The following is a 16,251-nucleotide window of genomic DNA, read 5'->3' on the forward strand; positions in this document are numbered from 1 at the left end:
CTCCACAGCGGGGAGCCTGCGGGACTTTAACATGTAGGAGCCCGCGATCCCTTTGCCAGGAATCGATCTCAGAGCTCCAAACACGGGTGCTTGCGGTCTTAACATCGCGGAGCTTGCGATCTCTGGTTAAAGGCCGACTTTGGGAACTCCAAGCCGCAGGAGCTTGGATCGCCCCGATGGGGTGCTTCGACCGCCGGCTGCGGGAGCTTCAATCCCCCCGACAGATGGTTTGACTACCCCGACTGTGGGAGATTAAAGAGGAAAAAGATTGGATTTTTTGCCTTCCATCACAGTGAGGAATGTGGGGTAAATTTATGTTAACTTTTATGTAGTTGTGTGTCTTGTTGCTTTTTTTCCCCCTATGGCTGTATGGTAATTCGCATATCACTACGTTAATTGCCCACTCGCTTCCTGGCCCTTGCAGTGTACAGTTCATCAATGGAGGGAAGGTTGCAGCCAATAATCTTCTCTGCTGATCGGACGATTCGCTGCAGCCTCCAGGTGTCGTGCTTGGTGGCTGAGCCAAACCAGACCATGATGGAGAAGGTGAGAACAGACTCTACGATGACCGTGTAGAATTGGACCATCATTGCCTGTGGCAGATTGTGCTTCCTCGGCTGCCGTAGGAAGTACATCCTCTGTTCATTTATTTATTTATTTATGTTATTATTTATTTCGAACAGAATAAAAGAATAAAAAGCAAGTGTGAAACAGCATACAAAAAACAAAACAAAAATATTTATAAAGTGTCATAAACAATATCTATAAATAAATGAAATCGTATGTGTCCGAAAAGGAGAGTATGTAATGATTTGTGGTCCAGAATGTGTCTTGATTTTCCCAATATTGCTATAGACTTTGCCAGTTTTGCTTTGACGTGGTTTATATGTGGTTTCCAGCAGATTTTGTGGTCTAAGATCACACCAAGAAAGTTGTCTGTGGAGTCGATGGTAGCCCCCCATTTAGGTCATTGGGGATGATGGTTCCCAGGAACTTAAAAGACTCCACAGATGTGACTATGGTGTTGTTGATGGTGAGTTGGGTGAGGGGAGCGGGAGCTCTCCTAAAGTCTACAATCAATTCCACTGTCTTAAGAGCATTGAGCTCTAGGTTGTTGCGATGGCACCAGGATGCCAGCTGTGACACTTCCTGTCTGTAGGCAGATTCCTCCCCATCCTGGATCAGTCCAATCAGGGTTGTGTCATCCGCAAACTTGAGAAGCTTGACAGAGGTGTCAGTGGAGGTGTCAGTCATTGGTGTAGAGAGAGTAGAGGAGCGAAGATAGTATGCAGCCTTGCTCCCATACAGAGCGTTTGTGGGTCCAAGATGTGCTTTTCCAGCCTCACATGCTGCTTCCTGTCTGTCAGGAAGTTGGTGGATTGGTTCGGGCAAAGTCAACTCGGAACGTTTGGAGTATAGTTGCTCTAGCACAATGGTGTTGAATGCAGAGCTAAAATCAACAAACAGGATCCTCGCATAGGTCCTCTGGCGGTCGAGGTGCTGTAAGATGAAGTGCAGGCCCAGGTTGACTGCATCATCCGCAGATCTATTGGCCCGATATGCAAACTGCATAGGATCCAGCAGGGAGTTTGTGATATTTTGTGATATTTTTCAGCTTGGGCAGCCTGCACCCCAGCGGCGTGAACATTGACTTCTCCAATTTCGGGTAGCCATTGTTGTCTCCACCCCTTCCCAGCTATCCATCAGCCCTCTGGCTCCTCCTCTTCCTTTTCTTCTCCGGCCCCCCCCCCCCCCCCACCCTGCATCAGTCTGAAGAAGGGTTTTGGCCCGAAACTTTGCCTATTTCCTTCGTTCCATAGATGCTGCCGCACCCGCTGCGTTTCTCCAGCACTTTTGTCTACCAACAAGCCTTTTGAGTGTCTTCATGACTACAGAGGTCAGTCCATAAGGCCTGTAGTCATTAAGACAAGTAATTCTTGCCTTTTTGGGTACATGGACAATAGTGGAGACTTTGAAGCAGGCAGGGACAGTACATGTTTGCAGGGACAGGTTAAAAATGTCTGTATAGACCGGTGCCAGCAGTTTGGCTCAGAGCTTAAGGATAGAGGGGGAAACATTGTCAGGTCCTGGAGATTTCCGGCTTTTCTGTCTTCTGAAAAGCCTCTCCACCTCCTCTACTTTTATTGATATTGGATAAGTGATGTTGTGCAGCACAGAAGGTGTGCTGCACAACATCATCATATACCAGTGATACCACTTGTTGGACAAATAACAAGTGAAGATGAGTACAGGAGGGGGATTAATAACCTGATTGAATGTTGTCGGCAGAATAATTTTGCTTTCAACATTAGCAAGACCAAAGAGCTGATTATTAACATCAGGATGGGAAAGCTGTGGATTCATGAACCTGTCTTCACCCAGAGGATGGCGTGGAATGAGTCAATAACTTCTAGTCCCTGGGCAAATATTTTCATGAAGGTCTGTCCTGGGACCAGCACTGATGCAATCACAAAGAGAGCTCATCAACGCCTGTACTTCCTCAGAAGATTGAGGAGATTTGATATATCACTGAACACCGAGATATAATTAAAAAATTGAGTATTCTGCATATTCTCTGACCAGTTTGGAAGAATGCAAAGGTGTCTTGATGAAAATTCTGCCAAAGTTTCGTGAGATGCAGAGGGGATATTTCTTTTGACCAAGGATTTTCCAACCCAGGGATTGCAATGTCAGAATTAGGGAGAGGCTGTTTAGCACTGATTTGAAGTTAAAGTTTAGGGTTCTGGAGTTTAGAGGGAAAAAAATCTGGAAATAGTGCAGGGCAATACCACCGAGGCAGAAGATCACCCATGATCTTGATGAATGGCAGAGCCGTCACAAATGTTAGTTCAATTGGTTCTACTTCCATTTCCCATCAAACTCCTTCAAATATTGTTGGCTGATAAATAAGGTCATGGTTGATTTGATAATTGGCTCAACTCGTAAGCTGCTTTGAGGCCCATATCTGAGGAAGGATGTGCTGGCATTGAAAATGGTCCAGAGAATGTTTATGAGAATGATCCCAGGAATGAGTGGGTTAACATATGATGAGCGTTTGATGGCGTTGGGCTTCCCCTCGCTGGAGTTTCGAAGGATGACGGGGGATCCTCATTGAAACTTACCGAATAGTGGAAAGCCTGGATAGAGTGGATGTGGAGAGGATGTTTCCACTAGTGGGGGAGTTTAGAACCCGCGGCTATAGAAATAGAATCCTTCAAATTTGTAAATATGGTTAACAACCATTCACATCATGATCATAATTGCTTTATTTACACAGACAGTCAGCAATCCTTACTGCTACCCCTATCACTTTGGCGAGACAAACACTATTAATATTTGAAGGCAATGATATTTCATCAGAAAGATTCTGATGTGAAACATCAACTGTGTTCTCCTCTCCACAGGTACAGACAGTGATGCGGGGCAAAATGCTGCTATCTACGAGCTCCAGACATCCAGGTTCAATCCTGTCCTGTCCATGTGGAGTTTGCATGCTCTCCCTCTGACCTGGTTGTGTTCTAGTTTCCTCCATACCCTAAAATTGGTGTTTTAATTGACCGCTGTAAATAGGTGGGTGGGAGATGAGTAACCTGAAGTGGAGTGTGGGAAGAAGTATGGGGTTAGTGATAATGAGTTAGCAGTTAGCAGCGAGCATTTTATGTCAATGGTATCAGATCTGCTGAACATATGCATTTCAGATTCCTGAACTCTAGTTAGCTTTATACATCACTTTGTTTATCCTTAACTGTTTCTGTAATTAGAGTTACAGCGATGTCTCACTCTTTTCATTTGCCTCACTCTCTGCCTTACTCCTTATTTGAGGATGTTGTCAGAAAAGGGTCTGAGTTAAAGGGAAACGTTGGGCAGGCTAGCACTTTATTTCTCGGAGCACAGGAGGCTGAGGAGAGATCTTATAGAGGTGGATAAAATCACGCGGGGCATAGATAGGGTTCAAAAAACAGAGGACATATAGCTTATAGCGAGAGGGGAAACATTTAATAGGAATCGGAGGCGCAACTTTTTTACAGAGAGGGTAATAGGTCTCTAGAACAAGCTCTTAAATGAAGTAAAGATATGCCCCTGTCCCACTTAGGAAACCTGAACGGAAACCTCTGAAGACTTTGCGCCCCACCCAAGGTTTCCGTGCGGTTCCTGGTGGTTTTTGTCAGTCTCCCTACCTGCTTCCACTACCTGCAACCTCCGGCAACCACCTGCAACCTCCAGGAACCGCACGGAAACCTTGGGTGGGGCGCAAAGTCTCCAGAGGTTTCCGTTCAGGTTTCCTAAGTGGGACGGGCATTATTTAGAGGCATAATAAAAACATTTAAAAGATATTTGGTAGATACATGGATAGGAAAGGTTTAGCGTGATATGGGCCAAATGCAGGTAGATGGGACTAGGTTGGATAGAGCATCTTAGCCATAATTTCCCTTTCCTCAATCCAAATTAGTAAGGTTAATTGAGTTTAGTTTAGTTTAGTTTATTATCATGTGTACTAAGGTACAGTGAAAAGCTTTAGTTGTGTGCTCTCCAGTCAAAGGAAGGCCTACACATAATTACAATCAACAGTCCACACTGTACCGATAAAGGATAAATGGTAAACATCTAGTGCAAGATAAAGCCCAATGAAGTCCGATTAAAGATAGTTCAAAGGTCACCAATGAGGTAGATGTCCTTACATGAGCTTGGAGGAAACTTTCCCTGAATCTGGAGGCGTGCGTTTTCAAACTTCTGTACATCTTGCCTGATAAGAGAGTGGAGAAGAGGGAGTGACTGGGGTGAGACTGGTCCTTGATTATGCTTATGGACTTGCCAAGGCGACGTGAAGAGCAGATGGAGTCAATGGAAAGGAGGTTGGTTTACGTGATGGTCTGGTGAAAATGAGTGTAATTTAATTATATTTTTAGTTGGGATATGGGTTGAAATAGCAAAATGGGATGTTGATAACCATTGGCTTGCGTGGAACTCCCTTGTCTGTTTGTGGGAATTCCTTACAATAGTGAACTGAGGAGGCTCATTAATGTAGCATTACTAACATCACAGTGTAGTCTCAAACCATTTGTATTTCTGCGGGGAATCTGCAGCCTACGTAATTGAGTAGTTATTTCAGATATTTCACCGCACACTTGAAACGAGTTGATTGCAGGGGCGATGGGCACTGTCCCATTTTTGAGACGAAACATCAGGTACCATCGATGGGATGTCAGCTGATCAGTGGGCTATTTTCTTGTAAAACCAAATATTATTAGCAGTTTAGTGCATGGAAATTGTTCTCTATGCAGGTGAGAGGATACTATTGAAGAGCAGAATTAATGAAATTCATTCAGTCAGTGATATAAACACTGAAAATACAGGAAAATTGCGAAATATTGACATGCAGTTTTACTATTTTATTTCAGGTTTATTTGAAGTTTGTTTTTGGTTTTGGCAACAATTACATTCTGGAAATTGTAAACAAATCCTAATGTAGATTTTATAATCAGCCAGATCAGTATTTCTGCTACCAGATCGGAAAATATAACAGTTTCATCCACATACCCGCCAAGGAGCATTTAATCAGGTTTTGTCTGAGGAGTGAAGGCCTTCAGCAGATCTTTATATGAATTTAAGTTCTTCAGTTCAACCATTGAATAACAGGTCTAACTTTGGAAGGGACCTATTGTAACTTTACCGACACCTTATAGCGACTCTGCATACTTGTGTATGCTAAACAAGGAACCTCACTGTGGCATGTCACATGTGATAATAAAGATTCATTCATTCATTCATTCATTCATTCATTCATTCATTCATTCATTCATTCATTCATTCATTCAATCATTCATTCATTCATTCACCGGAATTCATTGGATTTAAGTTTTGTAGGACCATATTTGTTGCCCATTCCTGGTCACCTTGTGGAGTTGGTGGTGGATTTTCTTCTCAAACCTCAAGGGAATAGTTTTTACCGAACCCTGTAGTGTGCTGGGTTTGCAGTGGGAGATAGGATTCAGCCACACTGTTGTGGGATGGGAGTCACACAAGTTAAAGGGCTGTATGATTCTCTGGCCTCAGGGGAGGTAGGAACAACAGTTTTTCTTCCCAAAGGAGAAAGAAGTGCCTGAGGGAGAAAGGACTCAACATTGAAGTGTTTAAGAAGGAACTGCAGATGCTGGAAAAATCGAAGGTACGCAAAAATGCTGGAGAAACTCAGCGGGTGCAGCAGCATCTATGGAGCGAAGGAAATAAGTTATTTCCTTCGCTCCATAGATGCTGCTGCACCCGCTGAGTTTCTCCAGCATTTTTGCTTACCCTCAACATTGAAGTGATGGTGATGGTTGGACATTAGGAAGATCACTTACACATGAGTAGTTTTAATCTGTTTAACCCAAGAGTTTATATACTGGGGAGGGAACATGATGGGAAAGATGACCAACATAGGGAGCTTAAGGATGTTAGTGAGGCAATAAACAGATTTATCATGGTGCTTATGTTCCCCAGCACAGCTGTGGACAAACATAGGTAGGTAAGTTGGAATATATTTGTCTCCTCAGTTCCGATGAAGGATCCGTGACGGGACACATTATCTCCCTTCCTCTTCCCCTAGATGTGGCCTGAGGCAGTATTTTCTATTTTATTTTTAGTCTGTGTATGTTTTGAGGTTGATCATTTATTGATTTTTGCATATCCTGCTCCAGAAGTACGATGCAAACGTGGACTGGGTCAGTACTGGGTCCCACCTTGCACAGACAATGGAGAAACTAGTAAATTAGGTGGTCTGATTTCATCCTGGAATGGAGTATTGTGAGATAATGCAGCATTCCTAGACCAATCCAATAGGGGGCAGCGGATGACAAGGTAGCACAATGGTCTGAGTTTTACTGGAAAGCCCAGATATCCCAAGTGCAGGCTGAAGCCCAGCCTTTTGCTCCAGTTATCTACCAGCTTGGTACCTGGTACCTGGTACCTCCTTCAACATCTTTTGAATAGTTTGAATAGTTTTGAACTTTTGTGAATTACACACGAGCGACAATTTACTGAAAACAATTAACCTACAAACCCACACGTTTTTGGATGTGGGAGCACCTGGAGAAGAACATGCAAATTCCACACAAACAACAGCCAAGGTCAGGATTGAACCCTGGTCTCTGGCGCTGGGAGGCAGCAGCTCTACCAGATGCACCACTGTGCATGAAACGGGTGATAATTTTTGTTTTCACTTTTAATTTCAAGTTTTTGTGTACCTTGTGTGTTGTGACTGTCGGCAGAACAATTTTCCTCCGGGGATGAATAAAGTTTTATCATATCGTATCATAAAGTAATGAGCGAATAGGTTGCTATATAGCCAGTCACCATTCTCCATTAACCAGAGTTATGCACAGCTTGTACATATAAACAAACATTTGGGAGACTGGTGGAATAGACTTGCTGGCTGTTGTAGGACTCCAGGTATCTTCTGCCATGTAGGAACTCAGTCTGCGGCTGCATCTCTGACTTTGAAACTGTTCGGGTCATAAACAGTTCTCAGGAAATAATTCTGTTCTAAGTTGGGAAGGACATGTCTATATAACTAATGGCTGATCCAATAATGGCATTGTCTGCCAATAGTGATTGAATGTTTCACTTATACCTTCCAGCTAACAGCAGAGCATTTCTGTGAAACAAAGCTCAATTAAATAGAACCAATAGTTGTTATTAGTTACAACTAGCTGTTCAGATGTGATTTATCAGACAATGTTGAGTATTTGGTGAAGCTGATCAGTGCCACAACTTAGTCCGACGTGTTTCTGTGCACCCGTGAACCAGGTCTGGGGGATCAGTAATGGTTGGATGGGGTAGTGGTAATAGTGTAGAATTTGGGAAGGTCTCCCATCACTGCTGTTTCTGCTTAAGTTTATATTAACAGCTACATTATTATTAAATAGAAATGATAAATCAAACACGTTTAATTTAATCAAATAAATGAAAGAACTTGAATGGACAGCTGAGTGTATTGCAACCAGATCAACAAAGATGCATGTTTTACTCAACGAACTTCAGCACAAGGGAGCATTTAAAGAGAGGTTTAAAAAAAGGGAGTCACTGAGGGAAATGGACAGATGACATTTTGGATACAGATCCTTCATCTAGACTAGATGAAGTATCTCGACTCGAAATGTCAATTGTCCATTTTCCTCCACAGATGCTGCCTGACCTGTTGAGTTCTTTTAGTAACTCTCCTTTCTTTTGCTCAAGCTACCAGACTATGCAGTCTCTTCATTCTATTGCTCCACTTTGAAGCCCCTTCAAGGTTCTTCCTCTTTGAAGACATTTTCCCACCTTCTTCGATGGGAGTACTGTGAATCTCTCTCGCATCATGTGAAATTGATATAATTTGTTAACGGTAACAGTGCTAAAATGGTGGGTGTCTTTAAACACAGCTGCAATTGAACAGTAGAATAATATATTATGTGGTTCATGTGAGAAAGCTCTGGTTATAAAACATCAAAGGGGACTTTAGATTGGGACTCAGCAGTAGTTTGGCTACACTTCGTACAAACTGAGCAGTTTTCTTTCTCACTGATGTAATTGACAGGAAGCTGGTGGTGGGAGTGGAAAGGTGAGGGGAGTAAGAGGGGTGGGGTGTTGGGGATGGGTTATGGGTTATGTCCCTGTCCAATATCCCTAGTAATCTGGCAATCAATAATGATCAATGTTTGTTGTGAAAAGGAGCTCATGTACATTTAATATATTTTGTGTCCCAGACCTGAAACATTAAACTGTTTTTCTATCTACAAATGCTGCTGAGTGTTTCCAACATTCTCTGTTTTTGTTGCAGTTTTTTAAAACTTTATAATATGTTTTGGACTTCACTTTTGGAGAGGTAAGAATTAAGGGAGACTGAATGAGAGGGATAGGGGAGAACTGGACCAAGTGGAAGAGTGGATTGAAAGTTGACAGTTAAAATAGGAGAGAGCTCTGAATGGTTGACAGTGGCTGAATTACATTGAATAAGCTTTCCCATGAGGCAGCTGGGATTCAAAGGAGATGGTGCAACACAAGACTGGATTATATGGTTAATGTATTACTGTTTAATATGCATTGAACAACCTGAACATAATTTGCAGTTTTAAGTAACTAATTAAGTCAAGTCAAGTCAAGTCAAGAGAGTTTATTGTCATGTGGCCCAGATAGGACAATGACATTCTTGCTTGCTGCAGCACAACAGGATATTGTAAGCATAAATACAGAACAGTTCTGTTCAATTCAATATACACATAAATAAACCGATAAAGTGCAATAGGCTGTTATAGTTCAGAGTCTGTTTGTTGGCAAGTTTAATAGCCTGATGGCTGTGGGGAAGTAGCTGTTCCTCAACCTGGATGTTGTAGATTTCAGGCTCCTGTACCTTCTACCCGATGGTAGCGGAGAGATGAGTGTGTGGCCAGGATGGTGTGGGTCCTTGATGATGCTGGCAGCCTTTCTGAGGCAGCGACTGCGATAAGTCCCTTCGATGGTGGGGAGTTCAGAGCCGATGATGGACTGGGCATTCTTTCCGCTCCTGGTTCAATCTCAGAAAATTCAGAGTCTCTGTAGTAATGTATTAATAGAGTGGATATCAAGGTATTCAGATATCGCCAGTCTGGCTTAACTTGTGAATCATTAAAAGGAACCAAACAAAACAAAATTCATGACCACTGCAGAGAAAGTTGAAAGCCACAGTTTGTGTGGATGATCACTTATAGTTAAGCACTTTCCAGTACTTACGCCCTGTGATAAACTGAACAATCTACTTCTGCTGAAGATAAGGACACAACATTTTGCAAAGACTTGACTTCCAGTAGATTAATATCTTGTTAAGACAACTCATTAAATTAATTGGTTAGATCAATTAGGCAGCTGTTGTACAAGGCTACTGATTTGTGGCAGGTAGCACTAGGATCCACACGTTTTTGTAAATTTCTGATTTATTTGAAAGACATTATGCAAATGCTATCACTGATATCACATTTTGAGTATGATGCTCAACATCACAAATATGTTCTTTGCATTTATAAAGTTGGTTGGAGGTTAAATGGAGAGAACCCACAAGTAAAGCAGAATTAGTTCATTAGGCCCATCGAGTCGATCCACCATTTAATCATGGCCTACTACTTCTCCCTCTCAACCCCATTCTCCTACCTTCCCCACCATAACCTCCGACACCCTCAAAAATCTCTGCCTTGAAAATATCAAATGACTTAGCTTCCACAGTCGTCTGTGACAATGAATTCCACAGATTCACCACCATCTGATGAAATAAATTCCTCTTTATCTAATTTTTTTTAAATATGTTCTTTTATTGTGCTATGCCCTCTGGTCCTAGACTCTCCCACTAAGGTCATAAGGTCATAAGGTCATAAGTAATAGGAGCAGAATTATGGCATTTGGCCCATCTGGACCACCCATTCAATTGTGGGTGATTTATCTCTCCCTCCTAACCTCATTCTCCTGCCTTCTCCCCATAACCACTGACAGCTGTGGAAACATCGTCTCCACATCCACTCTATCCAGGCCTTTCACTATTCGGTAAGCTTCAATGAGGTCCCCCCTTATCCTTCTAAACTCCGGCGAGTACAGGCCCAGTGTCCTCAAACCTTAATCTTCTGTTTACCCATTCATCCCTGGGATCATGCTCGTAAACCTCCTCTGGACCCTCTCCAATGCCAGCACATCCTTCCTCGGATATGGGGCTGAAAACTGCTCACAATACTCCAAATGTGATCTGACAAGTGTCTTATAAAGCCTCAGCATTACATCCCTCTTTTCTCCTGTCAGGTTTTTACACAGAGTCGTGGGTAAAATGGAGGCAGATACGATAGTTATAAAGTTAGAGGTGGTGGTGTTTGTTTCCTAAACAATACCTCGTGGTGCTCAGGCATGGTGGTCCCAGTGAGCTCACGCTTACTGGACCAGAAATATATAACCATGAAGTGCCGCCCATACTACTTGCTGAAGAGATTTACCTCAGCTCTCCAGACAGCAGTCTGCATCTCTCCCATGTGGATGTCAAGCTTGCTCTGAATGGACTGTCATCCGCTATCAATAATAATAATAATAATAATAATAATAATATATCTTTTATTGTCATTGCACGTCAGTGCAACGAGATTTAGTGTGCAGCTCCACTGATGTACAAGAAAGGTAAATAAATACAATACATAAATAAACAAGCTGAATTGATTGACGTGACCATCTGAGGGAGACTGTCCAAAGGGGGTGGGTGGGGGGGCACTCATTAGGGCCGGTAGCCGGGGACTTCGATCAAGGCAATCTCAAGGGACTAAAATCAAAAATACTCCCAGCATGTCTCATCTCACCAGAGCCGGGGATACTCTAATCCTGAGTAATGGACTCTGTGCATTCACCCTATTTATTCTCTACATGGTTTTACATCACAGCTCAGCCTCATGTGCTGGAAGTAATAAAGTCCTAGCCTGCCCATCCTCTCATAGAGTCATAGAGTGATACAGTGTGGAAACAGGCCCTTCGGCCCAACTCACCCACATCGGCCAACAATGTTACTCTAGATTCCTTCCACATGTGTTTGTGGCCACTGGCTACTGTTTATTGTCCTGAGTGCATGTGGATTGTAGAGGGATCAGTGGGAGGAGTTGATGGAGATGTGAGAGGAAATAAAATGGATGATTGCTTACTGTTTGATGTAGTTGTGGTGGGCAGAGGGCCTGTTACATACTCTATGACTTTTCAGAATATCACCATTTAAAAAAGAAATTCTACCTTTCTACGTTCTCTTTCAGTGGACTCAATTTTTTCCACATTAAATGTAATCTGCCTTTGACAATTTGTCCATATCCTCATGCTCCCTTCATAGAAATAATGTATCAGAATTTGTGAACAGCACTAATTCTTGCTTAATTCCCCTGTATTTTCATATTACCCATTCCCAGCCCAGTTTATATTTTCCTTTTGCTAAAACTGTCCCTTTTGCATCTAAATAATAGATTTTGCCGTCTGTTTATAGGTTTCTCCTTGGATTACTATTGTATCCTCCTTGTCAGTATTTTGGTTTTCCTTTCACCAAAGAGAAAGAATAGGCTTCATTCAATTTTTCCCTAATCTCAGTTAACTGTCCATTCATCAATCCTCCATTCACAGCACAATATTATACTCAGTCCCTGTGCTCTAACTTTGTTATCAACCTGTTAAAGATCTTTTAAAAGTCTAATTACATCACACCCACTGGTTCACCCTTACCTAGTTAAAAGTTCAGCAGTTTCCAATCTATTTTTCAAACAGAATTTCCCACTAATATTTTCCCATTCACTCAATCTAATATTATAGACCATTGAGCACAGAGCAACACAGCACAAGAACAGGCTTTCGGGCCCACAATGAATGTGCCAAACATGATGTCAAGACCATTGCTTATCTATCTGCACGTAATCCATTTCCCTCCACTTCCTGCATATCCACAAGCTCCCTAAACGTCACTATCATACCTGCCTCAACCACCAACCCTCCAGCAGCACATTCCAGCCATTCACCTCCCTCTGTGTAAAATAGTTGCTAAGCAGAACTCCATTAAACTTTGCCACTCTCATCTGAAAGCTATGCCCTCCAGTATTTGATTTTTTCCATCCTGTGAAAAAGGTCCAGACTGTCTACCCTATCCATGCCTCTCATCATTTTATATAATATCAGGTCTCACAGCCTCTGGTATTGCAGAAAAAATAATCCAAGTCTGTACAGCCTCTCCCTTAACCAGACATAATTCTGGTAAATTTCCTTTGCACGCTTTCCAAAGCCTCCACATTCTTCCTGGAATGGGGTGACTAGAACTATATGCAATACTCCAAATGCAGCCAAACCAATGCCCTATAAAGCTGCATTATTATTTTTGGTGTTTTGTTACCACTTTCTTAATAATCAGTTATCATTTTTTCCACTGCTGATATCATTCCACCCCATCTATAGTTCTCCATTTCCTCTCTTAATCACGTCCATAGCAGGTTTACATTAGCTTTTTTCTCATTTGTGTGATCTGTACTAAAATCTGTCAAAGTTGGAATATGACAATCAGTTCATCATCTATCTCTTGGACCATCCCTTTCATGACCCCTTACGTATTTCACCCCATTAATTCCTTCAGCATAATTTTATTGTTAACTAGACCGTGCAGACCCATTGGGTCTGCTTCCCCAACGCAATATTCCAACACACACCCGTTCCCCCGTTGGGTCCCTGTCACATGGGAGGACTGGTCCCCCAACGCAACCCGTTCCCCAACACAATATTGCACCACTAACCCGTAGCCCCCATGGGAGGCGTGGTCCCCCAACTCAACCCTTGCCGAACGTAAGATTCCAGCACTCCTCAGCCTCCCGCAGCACTGGACTTGAAAAAAAAATCCCAATTGCACTTCCCCAATTGCAATACCAATTGACCCTCCCCCTCCTGTCCTGCCAGGAGCTATCATGGCAACATTGCAGTAAATGTCAGGTGCACTTGCTGTGATATGCCATTGAGGTGAAATGATCCGAGTGTTCCTGTCTTGCAACTTTGTATCGAAGTGTGGTGGAAACTGTGTGGAATGATTTTAACAGTAAAAATCATTTAAAATTGAAAGTCTTTTGATATTTTTAAACATTTTCAGTAATAAGTCGAGAAATCAAGCATGAAATGTTTGGGTAAGGCGATCCCAGCCTCGATGGGAAAAATGTCAACCGGAATATGTTAAAAAAATCTTAGATAGCGAGTTAGCAAGAATGTTACCAAATATTAGATAGCGAGATAGCAAGAATGTTACCAAATATTACACCAAGATCCTGATCAGTTGAGCAAGTGGGCGGATGAATTGTTGCTGGATTTTAACGTAGATAAGTGAGAGTTGTTGCACTTTGGGAAGTAATACCAGGGTAGGACCTTCACAGCAAATAGCAGGGACCTGGGTAGTCTTATAGAACAGAGGGTTCTAGGTGTACAGGTGTCAGGCACGTGCCGTGAGTAATTACTCAGGGTAGGCAGTCAGTCGGCTTTTAAAAAATCTTAAACCGCGCATGCGCAGATTGTTCTCTCCATAAGCTGTCAGTCGACTTTTATAAAAAGCCAAATCTCTTAATAAAGTACCGTATTTCCCGGCAATGAAAACAAGTCTGATCACCTCTCATTGTTCCTGCTCCCAAAGTACTCCCTACTCATCAGACGAGTTAAATCCACTGTGAGGACAGTTAAAGTCTGGTCAGAGGAGGCGGACTCCACACTTCAGCAGTGTTTTGGAAACTGACTGGAAGGCGTTTGCAGCCCAGGCCACCATTGACTCCCACACGGACATTGATTCCTACACATCCTCTGTTCTGGACTTTATAAACTCCACCATCAACAGTGTCACCTCCCTCAAACGGGTGACCATATTCCCGAATCAGAAGCCATGGATGAACAGCGAGGTCAGGCTACTGCTGAAAGCACGGGACACTGCTTTCAGGTCAGGCGATGCCCGAGCCTACAGTTCATCCAGGGCTAACCTGAAGAGGGGCATCAAGAAGGCCAAGCACTGCCATAAGCTCAGGATTGAGGAGCACTTCAACAACAACTCTGACCCCCGATGCATGTGGCAAGGCATCCAGGCCATCACGGACTATAGACCCACCAACACCACCCCCACATCCAACAACGCCTCCTTCCTTGAGGAGCTTAACCACTTCTATGGCCGCTTTGATAGGGACAATCTAGAGATGGCTATCAAGGCGGTGCTCCCTGCCGATCACCAGCCCCTCACACTTACCCCCTACGACGTGTACGTGGCACTGAGTAGGACTAATGCACGTAAGGCTGCTGGTCCTGACGGCATCCCCAGGCGCGTCCTCAGGGTCCGTGCTGTGCAGCTGACAGACGTCTGGACTGACATCCTCAACCTGTCACTTGCCCAAGCAGTTGTGCCCACGTGCCTTAAAACCACCTCCATCGTGCCGGTGCCAAAACACTCCACTGCGGCAAGCCTCAACGACTTACTCCCATCATCACTAAGTGCTTAGAGAGGCTGGTCCTGGCACACCTCAAAGGCTGCCTACCCCCCACATTGGATCCCTATCAGTTTGCCTACCGGAAGAACAGGAGTACGGAGAAGTGCCATCTCAACGGCACTTTACTCCGCCCTCTCCCACCTCGACACCAGAGACACTTACGTAAGAATGCTGTTCATCGATCACAGCTCAGCATTCAACACCATCATACCCTCTAAACTGATCACCAAACTCGGTAACCTGGGCATCGACCCCTCCCTCTGCAACTGGATACTGGACTTTCTAACCAACAGACCCCAGTCTGTTAGGTCAGACAAGCACACCTCTTCAACCCTCACCCTGAACACTGGCGTTCCACAGGGCTGTGTGCTGAGCCCCCTCCTCTACTCCCTCTTCACCTACGACTGCACACCTGTACATGGTACTAACACCATCATCAAGTATGCAGATGATACAACGGTGATTGGCCTCATCAGCAACAATGATGAGTCGGCCTATAGGGAGGTCCAGCGCCTAGCAGCATGGTGCGCTGACAACAACCTGGCCCTTAACTCCTAGAAGACCAAGGAGCTCATTGTACCGCTGCACCATCGAGAGCATCCTTACCAACTGTATCACAGTATGGTATGGCAACTGCTCTGCCTCCGACCGGAAAGCACTGCAGAGGGTGGTGAAAATTGCCCAACGCATCACCGGTTCCTCACTCCCCTCCATTGAGTCTGTCCAAAGCAAGTGTTGTCTGCGAAGGGTGCTCAGCATCGCCAAAGACTGCTCTCACTCCAACCATAGACTGTTTACCCTCCTACCATCCGGGAGGCGCTACAGGTCTCTCTGTTGCCGTACCAGCAGGTCCAAGAACAGCTTCTTCCCTGTGGCTGTTACACTGTACCTCGGTGACTGCTAATCACCCCCCCCGCCCCCCCCCCCGAACACTTCTCCCACCAGGAAAAAAATACTATGACTGTATGCACGTAAATAGATTTACTTATTGCTCATATTTATGTCGCTCTTCTAGCGAGATGTTAACTGCATTTCGTTGTCTCTGTACTGTACACTGCACAATGACAATGAATCTGACGTTGAGTTGCTAAATTTTTGAAATTGTGGCTTGGGAGGGAAGCAGTTCGGTGGCTGCGAGCGGCCTCGGGGCCAGACAGTGGAACTGGCTGCCACCCCAGCGCCTTCTGCTGGCCCCCTCACCTCTGGCACTGCTCTCCATCTGAACATCTCTCACCTGTCACTCACCAGCTTCGCTCATGTCAGCAGCTTC

Source organism: Amblyraja radiata, chromosome 25, assembly GCF_010909765.2.
Source record: "Amblyraja radiata isolate CabotCenter1 chromosome 25, sAmbRad1.1.pri, whole genome shotgun sequence".
In the NCBI taxonomy this organism is placed as follows: Eukaryota; Metazoa; Chordata; class Chondrichthyes; order Rajiformes; family Rajidae; genus Amblyraja; species Amblyraja radiata.